The sequence below is a fragment of the Callithrix jacchus genome, chromosome 7, assembly GCF_049354715.1.
Source record: "Callithrix jacchus isolate 240 chromosome 7, calJac240_pri, whole genome shotgun sequence".
In the NCBI taxonomy this organism is placed as follows: domain Eukaryota; kingdom Metazoa; phylum Chordata; class Mammalia; order Primates; family Cebidae; genus Callithrix; species Callithrix jacchus.
In genome coordinates this window covers 118,468,981-118,482,670 of record NC_133508.1, presented here as the reverse complement: position 1 = coordinate 118,482,670, position 13,690 = coordinate 118,468,981, and the positions used below count along the sequence as shown (strand labels likewise).

The 13,690-nt window shown below is 37.7% G+C and overlaps 1 long non-coding RNA gene across 1 annotated transcript in view; it reads left to right on the top strand.

The window, feature by feature from the left end:
* The window catches only part of LOC118143005 (uncharacterized), a 33,644-nt gene extending 21,184 nt beyond the window's left edge, over positions 1-12,460 (top strand). The window contains exons 2-3 of the long non-coding RNA XR_004727020.3: positions 6,710-6,826; positions 12,330-12,460. This is a non-coding gene — a long non-coding RNA (uncharacterized LOC118143005). The remainder of the gene's footprint in view (positions 1-6,709; positions 6,827-12,329) is intronic.
* Positions 12,461-13,690: the final 1,230 nt, after the last annotated feature.

Here is a 13,690-nt window from a genome sequence, read left to right as displayed (position 1 = left end):
TGCTCTCTATCAAAAGATCATCAGAAGGGATCTGGACCATTTACACATGCCACGTATATCTCATTGCACTACTATTGACGATGTCGTTAAGCAGACCAGACAAGCAAAAAGTAGCTCATACACTGAAGGCCTTAGCACTTACGTGTACTCTAGAGGGCTGAAGATAAAAATCTTCAAAGATTCAAGGACCTGACTAATCAGTGACAGTTTTAGGAGTCTAGTGCATGCCAGAACATCACTTGCAAAGTAAAGGACAAATCACTGCAACTCATACTCTACAACTAAGAGGTAAACATCATGTTTGGCAGGCTTCCTCAGGTTCCAGAGGCATTATATTCTACATTAAGAATTAATGCTCCAGCTGGGCATGCTGGCTTATGCCTGTAATCTCAGCACTTTGGCAGGCTAAGGTGGGCAGATCACCTGAGGTCGGGAGTTCGAGATTAGCCTGACCAACGCGGAGAAACCCCATCTCTACTAAAAATACAAAATTAGCTGGGCGAGGTGGCGCATGACTGTAATCCTAGCTACTTGGGAGGCTGAGGCAGGAGAATTGGTTGAACCTGTGAGGCGAAGGTTGCAGTTAGCCGAGATCACGCCATTGCACTCTGGCCTGGGCAACAATAGTGATACTCCATCTCAAAAATAAAGAAAAGAGAGAGAGAATTATTGCTCCAACCCATTTCCTGACTGGCACAGAAGGCTGCCACCTTTAAGAAATATGTTCTTGTATAATCCAGGGTACAATTCAAGGCACCTTGCCACTTGGGTTATACAATACCTTATTGTTTTACAGATGTCTATGGTGGGTAAAGCCCTAAAAAGAGTATTTGCAATATAGAGATGGAGCCAGTCATGCCCTTGGCAGCACAGAGTTATACACTATTGAAATAAACAGCTTCTTTATTAGCTTCTTTAAACTCAGTGTGTCACTGAGTTCTGGTAGACGTGGAGAATCTCACTGTGAAATATCGAATGTCATGGGGCCAGAGACGCCCACTGTGAGTTGTGTTCTGGGAGAAACACTGAATTATAAGATCGGGTAGGCACAGCTACAGACCATCATGAGATGGAAATGGTTCATCTGAGATGGAGTGAGTAGAGCTACAGAGTACAAGGAAGAGGCTAGAGCAGGTTGCTCAGGACACTGTGCTCTGGCATATCACCGTTGCACTGGAACCTTTCCCTTAGCTCACACCTGTGGACACACACAAAGGCATTTCCCTTATGACCAGGTGAGGAAAGAGTAAAACGGTTGAATGTTTTACAGATGGGTTGGCTTGGGATGTGGGTATAGATGCACTAGAGCTCAGGAATTGTCTCAACAAAGTGTAACAAGGAGAAAGTGCTCCATTAAGCATGGTTTTGTTTAGTATACCTAGTCAAGCACTTTGTGTGGAAAGAGAAGTGGCCCAAACTAAGGACATATAATGGCTCTTGGACACTGTCAAGTAGTTACACTTGTTTGTGAGGTGAATAAGAAGTGAGAATGAAATATGTAGAGAAGGAGGTCTAGAGAAGAGGCATGTGAATAGACCTATGAGAGTGGGCACAGGGTGGGACAAACTTTGCACTGCAAGCTGATTTCCACCAGATAGCACTCATTATGGAAAAGTTACTAAACACTCAAGTAGACAGATCACTCATACAGTTGACATCAGCCAGCCTTTGTTATCAACCACCTGGGTTTTGGCAAAATGGCCTTATGAACTGAGTAGTTATGGTGCAGTGTAAGGAGCTCCAATGTATGAACATTTCCTTACCAAGACTGATCTTGCTAATGTTGATAACTAAAGTTCGTCATGTCACCATATAAACCAATGATGAACCCCTGATATGTCACCAGCTCGCTAGGAGACCGACCACCAACGTGGTGGAAAGTTGTTTTCAATGGATTCGTCTTATTCTGGAAAGGGCAGTGATTGATTTTGACGAAACCTTCATATGTTCCTGGTACGAGTTTCCACTTCTGGCATACGGAACCTCAGCTAGAAGTGCTGCCTGACAGTGTTTCATCCAGCAGCATAGAATCTCGCCTAGCATTATCTTGGATTAAAGAAGCCACTTTATAGCCCTGGAGGTATGACAGCAGCTACGTTATCATGGGATACACTGGTTCTGTCACATACTGCACCCTCCATTGGTTGTTGGTTGAATAGTCTCTTGAAGGTACAACTGAGGTGCTAATTTGTGTATGTAGGTGCTAGCCCATGGAATACAATGCTCACATTAAACAAATGACTGTAATAGGGTGCTATATCCCTAGTAGATAGAATTCATGAGTCTGGAAATCTGGGGTAGAAATAGAAGAGGCCTCAGCCACCATTATTTGTAGTAACCCACTTGGGGAATTTGTGCTTCCTACATTTGTCACTCTAGGTTCTGTATGTCTAGAAATGTTATTAGATGAGGAACAGTGACCCCAAGGGGTATATCCTGAGTTCCATTAAACTATGTTATGGATCCCACCCAATCACATCAGATTATTTTGACAAGAGACCAACAGGCAAGGAGAGCAATAGTGATCCTGGTAGGTTATTGAACATTATAAGCAGGAAAAGTAGGGTTGGTGTTACACACTAGGGGCACAGAATAATACAGTGGGCACCCAGGTGAGCCACTGGGGTGTTTTTTGGTACTGTCTTATACAATTTGATGGCAAAAGGAAACACAGAGCAGCCATGATCTGAGAAATTTATGGTGACCTGGGAACTGGACTCCTCAGAAATTAGGATCCAATTTACCCTTCGTTATAAACTACTTACATCAGCAGAGGTGTTAATCTAGGATTAGGGGAATCAAAAATGGATAGCAGAGGAAAGACAATGTGTATCTACAGTCTTTAGCTGTACTTTGTCCCACAACTTTGCTCTCCTGAGTGGCCACAGGGAAAGAGACCAACGAGAATTCTGGAATTTTTCCTATGTGGGTGAACCTACTTTATGAAGCAAGTGGTTTGAGTGGCACAAGGGATTGGCTGAAGTGGATGTGTTGCACTGGGCAGGGCTGCTTTCAGAGCCTGCCTGATTTGAGCTACTTGTGGCTGTTCACAGCTTTCTTCACCTCTCCGCTACCTCCACTTGAAGAAAGATGCTTGCCGAAAATTATATCCCTTTTCCAGGGCAGCCAGCCTCCGATGACTGGTCAACATAGAGGTACACAGACATGTCTGACTGCTTTACCTGGATTGGAGGCTTCTCTGCCAAGTTTTCTCAGCTTCAGAGCTCTCAGCAGAATCAATAGAGTCCACTGTTGCAATTTTATCTGAGTTCAACTTTAACATCTTCCCAAACAATCCTGTTTTGTTTAGTCTTTTGGGCTTACTCTCTTTTAGGCCCAAATGCTTTGTGTCCCCTCCAAATTCATGTGTTGAAATCCTGACCCCCAAGGTGAGGGTATTAGAAGGTAGGGTCTTTTGGGGGTGATTAGATCATGAAGGCAGCTCTGCTCTGTCCTTTCTACCTTGTGAGGATACAGCTGGAAGGCTTCATTTACAAACCAGGAAATGGGCCCTCACCAGGCACTGTACCTGCTGGCACTTTGATCTTGAACTTTTCCTCTTCCAAGACTGTGAGAAACAAATTTCTGTTGTTTATAAAAGCTATCTAGTTTTTGATATTTTGTTATAGCAGCGTGAGCTAACTAAGACACTCTCTCAGTACCACTCTAGAGAACACTACCCAATTAAACCCTGAGTGCATGCTTCAGAGTCTAGAAGTCTTAGGAAACCTGTTGTGTGATACCTCGGTGGGAGGAACATATATTTCCTGCTAAGGAAACAGCTTATGTAAAGTCACAGAGGCAGAAGGTGATAGGTACAAACATCTAGAACATTGTTGAAGTTTAGGAAGTATTGTGGACCATGCTCCAAAGAATGATTGAAGCCAGGTAAGAAAACATCATTAATGTCAGGATGATTATCTTGAATGCCTGATTTAATTGGTGATGTCAAACCTTCATGGTTTTGAGAGTGGACGGCAAAAACGATCCCATCTTTCCTGTAGGAATATTGAACAATGCGTAAAATGCATTGAAATGGAAGAAGAGTTCACATTGAAGAACCACTGGAAGAATTACCTCCAGTTTCCTAGGGTGGGAATCATATTATTGTTTCTCTCAACAGTGGCAACAATGGAAATGGTAAGCAGAGTTCTGAGTCAAGAAGAGTATGGAGGTTAAAAAAAAAACCCCCACAAAAACCAACTTAGTATTTGATTTGATGTGGACAAGTGAGAATTAGAAAAATTTCTGGAAGTTTGAGGGAGATATTTTGTGGCCTTTAAGAGAATTCTTCTTTCTTTCTTTCTTTCTTTCTTTCTTTCTTTCTTTCTTTCTTTCTTTCTTTCTTTCTTTCTTTCTTTCTTTCTTTCTTTTCTTTCTTTCTTTTTTTTTTTTGAGACAGTTTCACTCTTGTTGCCCAGGCTAGAGTGCAATGGTGCAATGGCATGATCTTGGTTCACTGCAACCACTGCCTCCCGTGTTCAAGTGATTCTCCTGCTTCAGCCTCCCGAGTAGCTGGGATCACAGGCATGCATCACCATGCCCGGCTAATTTTATATTTTTAGTAGAGATGGGGTTTCTCCATGCTGGTCAGGCTGATCTTGAACTCTCGACTTCAGGTGATCCACCTGCCTCGGCCTTCCTAAGTGCTGGGATTACAGGTGTGAGTCACCATGCCTGGCCTAGAGAATTCTTTAGAAGAACCAGAAAGTTCCAGTTGCCTGGGTTTCCCAGGAGGTATTATTCTAGAAGTCTTCAAAAGGTAGGAGGAAGCTTTTCGGTAAGCAGTTTCCTACTATAATCTTTTCAGCTGACTGCAGAAATGTCTCCTAATCTCTTTCCCAACCCCTGTTCTCCTCAGGTTCATCCTGTCCCATTCGTTGATGGTCTTGTTCTCTTGGGGATTAATTAGGCCAAAGAGGTGCTTCTCAATGCCACAAACTAGGGCATTCATTATATAAGCTCTTTTTTTTTTTTTTTTTTTTTTTTTTTTTAAGAGTATTGCTCTGTAGCCCAGCCTGGATTGCAGTGGAATGATCTCAGCTCACTGCAACCTCTGCTTCCCAGGTTTATGCAATTCCCTTGCCTCAGCATCTTGAGTAGCTGGGATTACAGGTGCACCCCGCCACGCCCAGCTATTTTTTTTTGTATTTTAGTAGAGACAGGATTTCACCATGTTGGACAGGATGATCTCGATTTCCTGACCTCATGATCCACCCACTTTGGCCTCCCAAAGTGCTGGGATTACAGGCATGAGCCACCGCGCCTGGCCTAGATAAGCTCCTTTTAAGAGCAAAGTTCCTTAATGACCCTAAGCTTGGACTTAATTATTCTTATTATGGTATTACTTAAACACGTTTAAACATAATAGGTATAAACTGTGTGCTTATTGGCTCTATATAATTATGTATAAGAAAAACCATTTTACAAGTGCAAGTCAATAAAAACTACAAAACTAATAAAATTTAAATTAAGATCATTAATTTAATGGACAGATGAAGTTGTTTTGTCGGAATCAAATTGCTGCTGCTCACCATATAAATGACAATCAGGCTTTTTTGAGTTTGTAATGCCAAAGTTATCTTGTCACTTGCTATGACAATTCTCTCAGAATTTTCTACAATCAAGCTATAGAAAAATCTTCATCAGGATTTCAAATGGTATTGGTTAGCCTTTACTTAGCAGGTACGCTTCATTTGTCTAAGAAATACACTTCTCATTAGCCTTAGACAATTAAAGGGGTGAAGCTTGATCCAGTGATAACCTGAATATATGGTATTGTGAGCCAAAAGTGAGTTATGTATGGTATTTGGTTTGTGAGTTGTTATCCAGATGATGTGCAATGCCATTGTTGACAGACTTTTAGGCTGCCATACCAAACATACGTCTAATTTTTTTTTTTGAGACGGAGTTTCGCTCTTGTTACCCAGGCTGGAGTGCAATGGCGCGATCTTGGCTCACCGCAACCTCTGCCTCCTGGGTTCAGGCAATTCTCCTGCCTCAGCCTCCTGAGTAGCTGGGATTACAGGCACGCGCCACCGTGTCCAGCTAATTTTTTGTATTTTTAGTAGAGACGGGGTTTCACCATGTTGACCAGGATGGTCTGGATCTCTTGACCTCGTGATCCCTCCTCGGCCTCCCAAAGTGCTGGGATTACAGGCGTGAGCCACAGTGCCCGGCCACATCTAATTTTTTTAGGAGCTCAGTATTCAAGCAGATGTTTGAAAAATTGTCCCTTGGCCCAGTGATGGCTTGTGAACTGCTGCTGTGATGTTAAATTCTTTCTTTGGTTCTTTAGGAGCAATGACATCAATTCCACAGGATATTATCTTCATATACAATTAAAGTCTGGTTACTAGTAAAATACTATGTCATTTATTCAGTTACAATGATTTAGTGTTTAGAAGGCAGCATTTGTTAATCCTAGGTTTGTTGGATTTTCTTTACACTTACTCCCACAGAGTGCTTGCAGTTGTGAATGGCACTTCCACCATCCTCAGAAAGGCTGCTCAGATGTTGTGAAGCTTTTTGTATGCTGCCGATCATTTGCAATTGTTATTATCCTTGGCTTTTATTTATAATCTTTTTCTCGTTTAGCTCATCATAATCCGTTTTGTCTTGTGCTGTTTAACTCTATAGTGGGTAGCAATACTTAATTTGACCACTAATTTTGTTTGTTTGTTTGTTTTCTTTTTCCTTTTTTTTTTAGCCATGGTCTCTGTCACTCAGGCTGGATGCAGCAGCACAATCATAGATCACTGCACTATCAACTTACTGGGCTCAAGTGATCCTTTCACCTCAGCCTCCCAGGTAGCCAGGATTACAGGTGTGTGCCAGCACATTCAGCTAATTCAAAATAAATATTGGTTTTCTTTTTGTAAGAGATGGGGGTCTCACTGTGTTGCCTGTGCTGGTCTCAAACACTTGGGCTCAGGAGATCCTTTGCCTTAGCCTCCCTAGTGTTGGGATTACAGGTGTATACCACAGCGCCTGTCCTGTCCTCGAATGTTATAATAATTAGTGTCTCAGATGTGTATTGTGAATCATATGTGAATCATCTATATCATCTACCTCTAACCTCCTCTCCCAAATTTATTCGTATAATGAGTGATGTTTCATTGCTATTATGAAATAATAGTTCCAATAGAAATTGAGAACAGTCCAAGCGGTTTTTAGGGTTATTTACCATGTTTAAATGGATATTGATTAAAATAGTTGGAGAGCTACCATTCTAATTAGCAGGAGACCCAAATCCAGCCATTTGTCTTTGTCCCTGGCTCACTCTTAAGAAAGTCATACCTAAAAGTGAGTACTTTAACTTAATTATCCTTATGTAAGCTTAGTTTTCATAGTTTGTTGCTTAAAATCCCAGGATGACAGCTCACAACTTAAATAAGAAAGAACATAGAATGAAACCTTAATGTAATTCTAGCCATAATAGGTCAGATTTGGTATAAAACTAGTACATGTTGGATCAAACCCAGATGGGTTCATTACCAAATGACCCAGAAGGATCTAATTATAGCATTTTCACATAGAACATGGTCCCATAGAATGGATTTCAACGATAGCATGGTGAGAATGTAGTGCAAATGAAAACGAGATGGATAGTTCTTTTGATGGATGGGAAATGTAGGCAGAATAAGGGCTAGAAGAAATATCATGGGGAACTCAGCTGAGGACGATATAGAGGACCTGAATCTGGAGTTATTTTAAGCATTGGCCTTGAGGTATGAAAGGCAAAAGAAATGAAAAGCAAAGTCTATCAAATTTAGATGAATGTCAGAGAAGTCCCTGGCTAAAATCATTTGAAACTGTTATTTTAAAATTAGTTCAATATGTTTGGTATTATTATTACTTTTACAACTTTATTTGTTTTAATACTATTAAACACTATAATAAACCACACCTCTCAGAATTTTTTCTAGTGTCTTTCAAGAATGGTCCCATGTATTTTCTGCTCTCTGGGTTATTTAAGGCCTTTAGTTGTCTATTAATTCCTCTAGGTGTATAAGTACGAGAGTATGATTTTAAGACAGTAAGGGAGTGGCTTTTTTCTTTTTAAGGAAAGCTACTGAGGGTTATGGGCAGCCTAATAGAACTTTGTCATATTTTATTTTATTCATATTTCCAATGTGTTTCTTTATTATTTGTTACAATTAAAGGCCTTACCCATGAGATACATAATATACTTTGGTAAGTACAAATCAATGTCAATACTTTTGAAAAAAAGCTTAATGGTTAGTTGTGGCAGGACTTGCAGCAACTCTGGCTTTTAAAAGATTTCTATAGAGTGAAACAGACAATGTGGACAGTGACATAGATGATTGCAACACTCTTTGAAAAAATGGAATTGCCAGGATGGCCTGTTATACAAATCTATTTCTGAATCTAATTTCTTAAATTCTCTTGAAGACACAACTAAGGAGATTCTTTTTTGCTAGTTATTTATTTTTTCTGTGGAAATCTATATGTGAATGAAAATTGCAGGGTGAATAACTGAGGTTGTATTAAAATAGGTTTTTGACCCTGAAGTATCTTATCTAAAATCTTACCTTTTCATTTTAGCCTCCACCTAAGATGTGCATCTGGAATGATGTTTTCTTAAACTCTTAATGGTAGTTGTTTAGGCAAAAGCTTTTCATTAATTCAGTGAATGATAACTAACATTGCATTATCCCACTGCACTTTTTCAAAGCAGCATGGTAACAGCTATGTCCAGAGACTGAAATTCCAGGGTAGCAGGATAGGTGAATGTGTGGATTTTAGATTCGGGAACTAGAAGTGGTCAGTTTCAGCACAATTCTGCCTTCTCCAAGTTTGTATACTCCCAGTATGCCCCTTCATCCATGACTAGCTGTTTCCATACACTTTTTGTCTCCGGGATCTTTTCTGTTTATGTCCTGTTAACCATCTCGTCTCTTGCTTGCCAACCATTTCTTACCATTGGTCTATTTTTCCACTAGGAGATATTTTCATGTCTTTCTTAGTTTCTCTGCATATTGAAAAAAAGGAGATCACTTTGAACATGAATGTATTTGTACATTTATCTTCTGAAAATTAGGAAACATTTCATCTCTCCTAGACTTAACATTCTTCACATGTAATGACAAAGTTCGTGCATACAAAAAACTTCTGAGAATTTATCCAGGCCTTTTAGAAGTACAATAATTCATTGGTTATGTCTACATAATGCACAAACATCCTGCTAGAAAATTAGTCAATCATTCACTTGTTTGATTGTTATGACACAAAACATTTAGATATGTTTAATTGGAAGATAACAAACTGTTTCTTAATATCTTTATAAATGGGCATTGTTTGGATAATAATACAGATACCTTTTTTTTTTTCATTTTAGCTATTGTGATTTCAGCAGACATAGCTGTGTGAGTGTAATTAACACGAAGAGAATAATTTATGTGCTGTTAGCTCATTACTGATATTTTTCTATAATCAAATTAAAGAAAGTAAAAATGTTAGTTTCAGTTTAGCACTCAATTTCTTTTTTATACTGTTTCCCAGAATTAGTAAACCCTTAAATATGTGTATACACACACACACACACACACACACACACACACACTGTATATATAAAGTGATATGGATAATTTATATTATTTGTTTTTATAAACTAAGAAAAATTTATTTTATTATGCAGTAATATACCAAGATAGTAACTGAAAAATTCATGTTTTATTCTCTCAAAAATGTGCAAAGTAAAGGATTTTGATAGGAAAGGGGAGGGACAAAAGAAATATTTACCTAAATTACACTTGAATGTTACTATTTATTACATTATTCATACATAATATTGATAACTTTTTATTTGTTTGTTTGTTTGTTTTGAGACAGGGTCTCTGTCTGTCACCCAGGCTGGAGTGCAGTGGTGCCATCTTGGCTCACTTCAACTTCTGCCTCTCGGGTTCAAGCAATCCTTCCACCTCAGCCTCAAGAATAGCTGGGCCCCCCCAAAAAAAAAAAAAGAATAGCTGGGCCCACAGGCGGGGCCACCATGCCTGGCTCATTTTTGTACTTTTAGTAGAAAGGGGGTCTCACCATGTTGCCCAGGCTAGTCTTGGACTTCTGAGCTCAAACTATCCACCTGCCTCAGCCTCCCAAAGGGCTTCAATTACAGACGTGAACCACCAAGCACACCAAAGCATTATTTTTGAATACTTATTTATTTGTTGAATCAATTTTTAAATTTCCTTTCCTCTTTCACTCTTCCTTCCTTCTTTCCACCCGGGGAGCTTCACTCTGAAGGCTCCCATGTACATGTATACGCTTTAAATAAATTTGAATGCTTTGGGCCACACACACCTCCAAGTCCTCAACTTGACTAGGCACTTTGAACTAACTTAACCTGGAAATATTTATATATTTTGTTGTAGATTTTATTTTATATTTGGATGTATTTTCAATGCAAAGTTTTCGAAAGTTTTCTGAACTTACGTCTACATGCACATGCACACATTCCATTATATTTGAATTAAAAAATAATGGTAGAATCAAACAATTCATTTGATTAATTGACCAGCTTATCCTGTCATAGATACAGAATTTCTTGGTCACTATAAGTAAATCACTTATTGACTGTTTTTCTCCTTAATTTAATTTAAGAAGTGTTCATTCAGCACCTGGTTTATACTTGAAAAGATATATGCTTATAATAGTTGATTGAACTAGGTTCAGTGTAGTCAAAACAGATCTATTATTTTAAAAAATACAGAAATAACATGTATAACTTTTTGTTTTTGGGATCTTGTAGTTCGTCACCATCATTACCCCATGCTTTCTAAAATGTACTTTTAATGCAAAATGTCTTACATGTAAAAAATAATTTTAAAAGTTATTGGTTAGTAGCTATTTTCTGAATAAGTTAAACAGCTTAAAATTGTGATTTATCTAAAATAATTAGGATTAAAATAACTTGATAAACTAAAAGCCAGAAAAGTTTGTACATTAAAAGTCTCCACTGTACAAATAAAAAAATATTTTAACTCAGCATAACATAACTAAATAGTTTGGAAGTTGATATTCTTTTCAAAAACCCTTCTCTTTAGTTTCTATTTATTGCCCATGTCATGTGAATATCAAAATATTTGATAATTACTTCATTAATATCTACACTAAATTGTTATAATAACTTCAAGGTTTATTTACTTTATATTGTTCCTTCCTTTTCAGAGATAGAAACATTTATAAAGTGCCAGAAATAGAGTTGCTTCAACTGTCTAATTTGTGCAGTATTACTGGCTGCCATTATGACAAGTCTTTGAAGATAGAGGAAATTGTATATAGAATCTAGAAGAGCAATAATTAATTCACAGTACATTTATTCAAGAGGTAGATTTATCTTTGTCTCTGTCACTAGATCTCAAAATATTTGTAGATGTTATTTACACACATATACGTATACACACCCATACATATACATACATGGGTGCTTACATGTTTCGTCATTACAATTGGTTAAACAACAACAAAAAGGAAAAACACCTCCCCCAAATTATATGAATATGATTTCCTTAGTATTTCCAAAATAACACCAATAACAAGAACGACAAATTCCCGTGCTTAATCAACACGAAATGTCCTCTTTTTGTAGCAAAAATAATAAGATGCTCATTTATTAAAGAAAGGAGAAAGAGACAAATAGTATGAAATGCTTAATGAAAGCAAATGACTTAAATGAGCACATATTTGTTAACAAAAATAAAATAAAAGATTTTGCCAAAATAAAAATTCACTATTGCTAAGAAGGAACATTACATGACCTTCCGTCTTTAGGACTTCAGTCAAAAGGAGCTTGAGCTTGGCTTCCCACTGTCAGTGCTAAAGAGATTAGTGATGTAATTGTCATTGAATCTGATGTCCTTCTGAAAAAAGAGCTGAATTTGAAATGCAAATCAGAATTTATTGAATCTTTTATGACACAGTGAAAGAATTAAAGTACCCTGGTTTATGATGGGAAGAAAAGAGTGATAACTGGATAAGAGCTATGTTTTTAGCAAAGTAACAAAATGAAATAAGCAATAAAATCAGATTCTTTGAGGCTTCATTTTAATATGAAAACAGATTTTTTCTTTTACTAATATGAGGCAATTACAAAATTTAAATATCGTTTTCTAGGCATGTAATAATTCAGACAACGACTTCTCTTTTTCCAAGCCACTTACTTAATGGGGTCAAATGAAATCCATACATAAATATTCAAAATTCCCATGGTTAACACTAAGAATTGGATGTATATAAACACCACGCCTAATAATTGTAACCGTTAATTGTGCCAATAATTACAGTAGACATATTTGTTTTGGCTTCAGGGAATTGAAGGAGCCTGACAGACATTTTCAAGAATCTGTATTTTATTCTGCAATGCAACATTAAGATACAAGACCTGTTTTGGAAAGACCGCAGTATAGAGGAAACCACTATATTATCCTGGACCTTGTTGGACTCAATCCAAAGAATTTTAGTGTGTAAGAATGTGTTTTGTAATCCAAAGGCAGAATTATATAGAGTCACTGTTAAAGGAACACCGATTATTGTGTTTAAGCAAAAATAGCACAAAAACAAACAAAAATTCAAAAAATCAAGGTAGGTTTCTGCTGAAACAATGTGGTTTTCTAACTTGACCAGGAAAATTAAAGGATGTCATATGATATGGCTAGTTGACTCTGGATTCTGTGCGTTAGTTGTGATGTGGATGTAGTATGTATCACATGCCGAATCTAGGCACAAGAAATAGAGCAAGCTGTCCCCTTCTTCAAGGAACTTGTACTTTGTGTGTGTGTGGAAGTAAGAAATCTCTGGAGAATAATACATGTCTTAAACTGTGGTTTGGGATAAAAGGTCAATATGAGTTGAGAGAAAAGAGAAATCACCTTGGGCTGGTGTTCAGCTGAGCCAGGAAGAAAGTATTGACTTTACAAAGGCAAGACAGAAAGAGAAGGTTATTTCACACAAGTGGTATAACATGTTAAAAGTGAAAAATGTGAATAACAATATTAGGTTGAATGACAATAATAATAATAGCAAACATTTATTGATTACTTGAGAGAAATTCTATTCTAAGCACTTTATATCTACTACCTCATTTCATCATCAATCTTTGTCTTCCGCATGAGGAAATGGGGTTACGAAGAAGTATGTGACTTGTGTATGGAGGTGCTGAGATGCAGGCCCAGGTCACCTTGCAGCCAGTTTGCTTTCTGGGATGCAATGACCAAATGTAAAACGTGTTGATTTTGGGAAAGAATCAACTTATTGCTGATCCAGCATAGACATCTTAGTTGGTTTTATTAGCTAATGTCAGGCATGACAATACTCTATTTTGAAATCAGATTTTTAGAGTTTTCTGGCTTCAGCCATGGGAAACTCCTATTCTAGGAGTAAAGTTCTGGTCATATGGCCAAACTGAACAGTACATAGCCAAAGTGAAACATTATTTTGTAGTTACTTTTAGTTTGTCTATTACGCTGTGTTTCTTTATTGCCCCAAAGCAAATTAAATTGGTCAATTCAGTGGAAAAAAATCAAAAACATGAAGATTTGAAATGACCAGTTGTTTAACTAGAAAAACAGAGAAGTCTCAATTTGTAGACACAGTCTAAATGTGGAAAATCATTAAACACTAAAACTTGAGGCAAACTTTACAAGTTCTCTTTGTAAATTAAAATCACAAT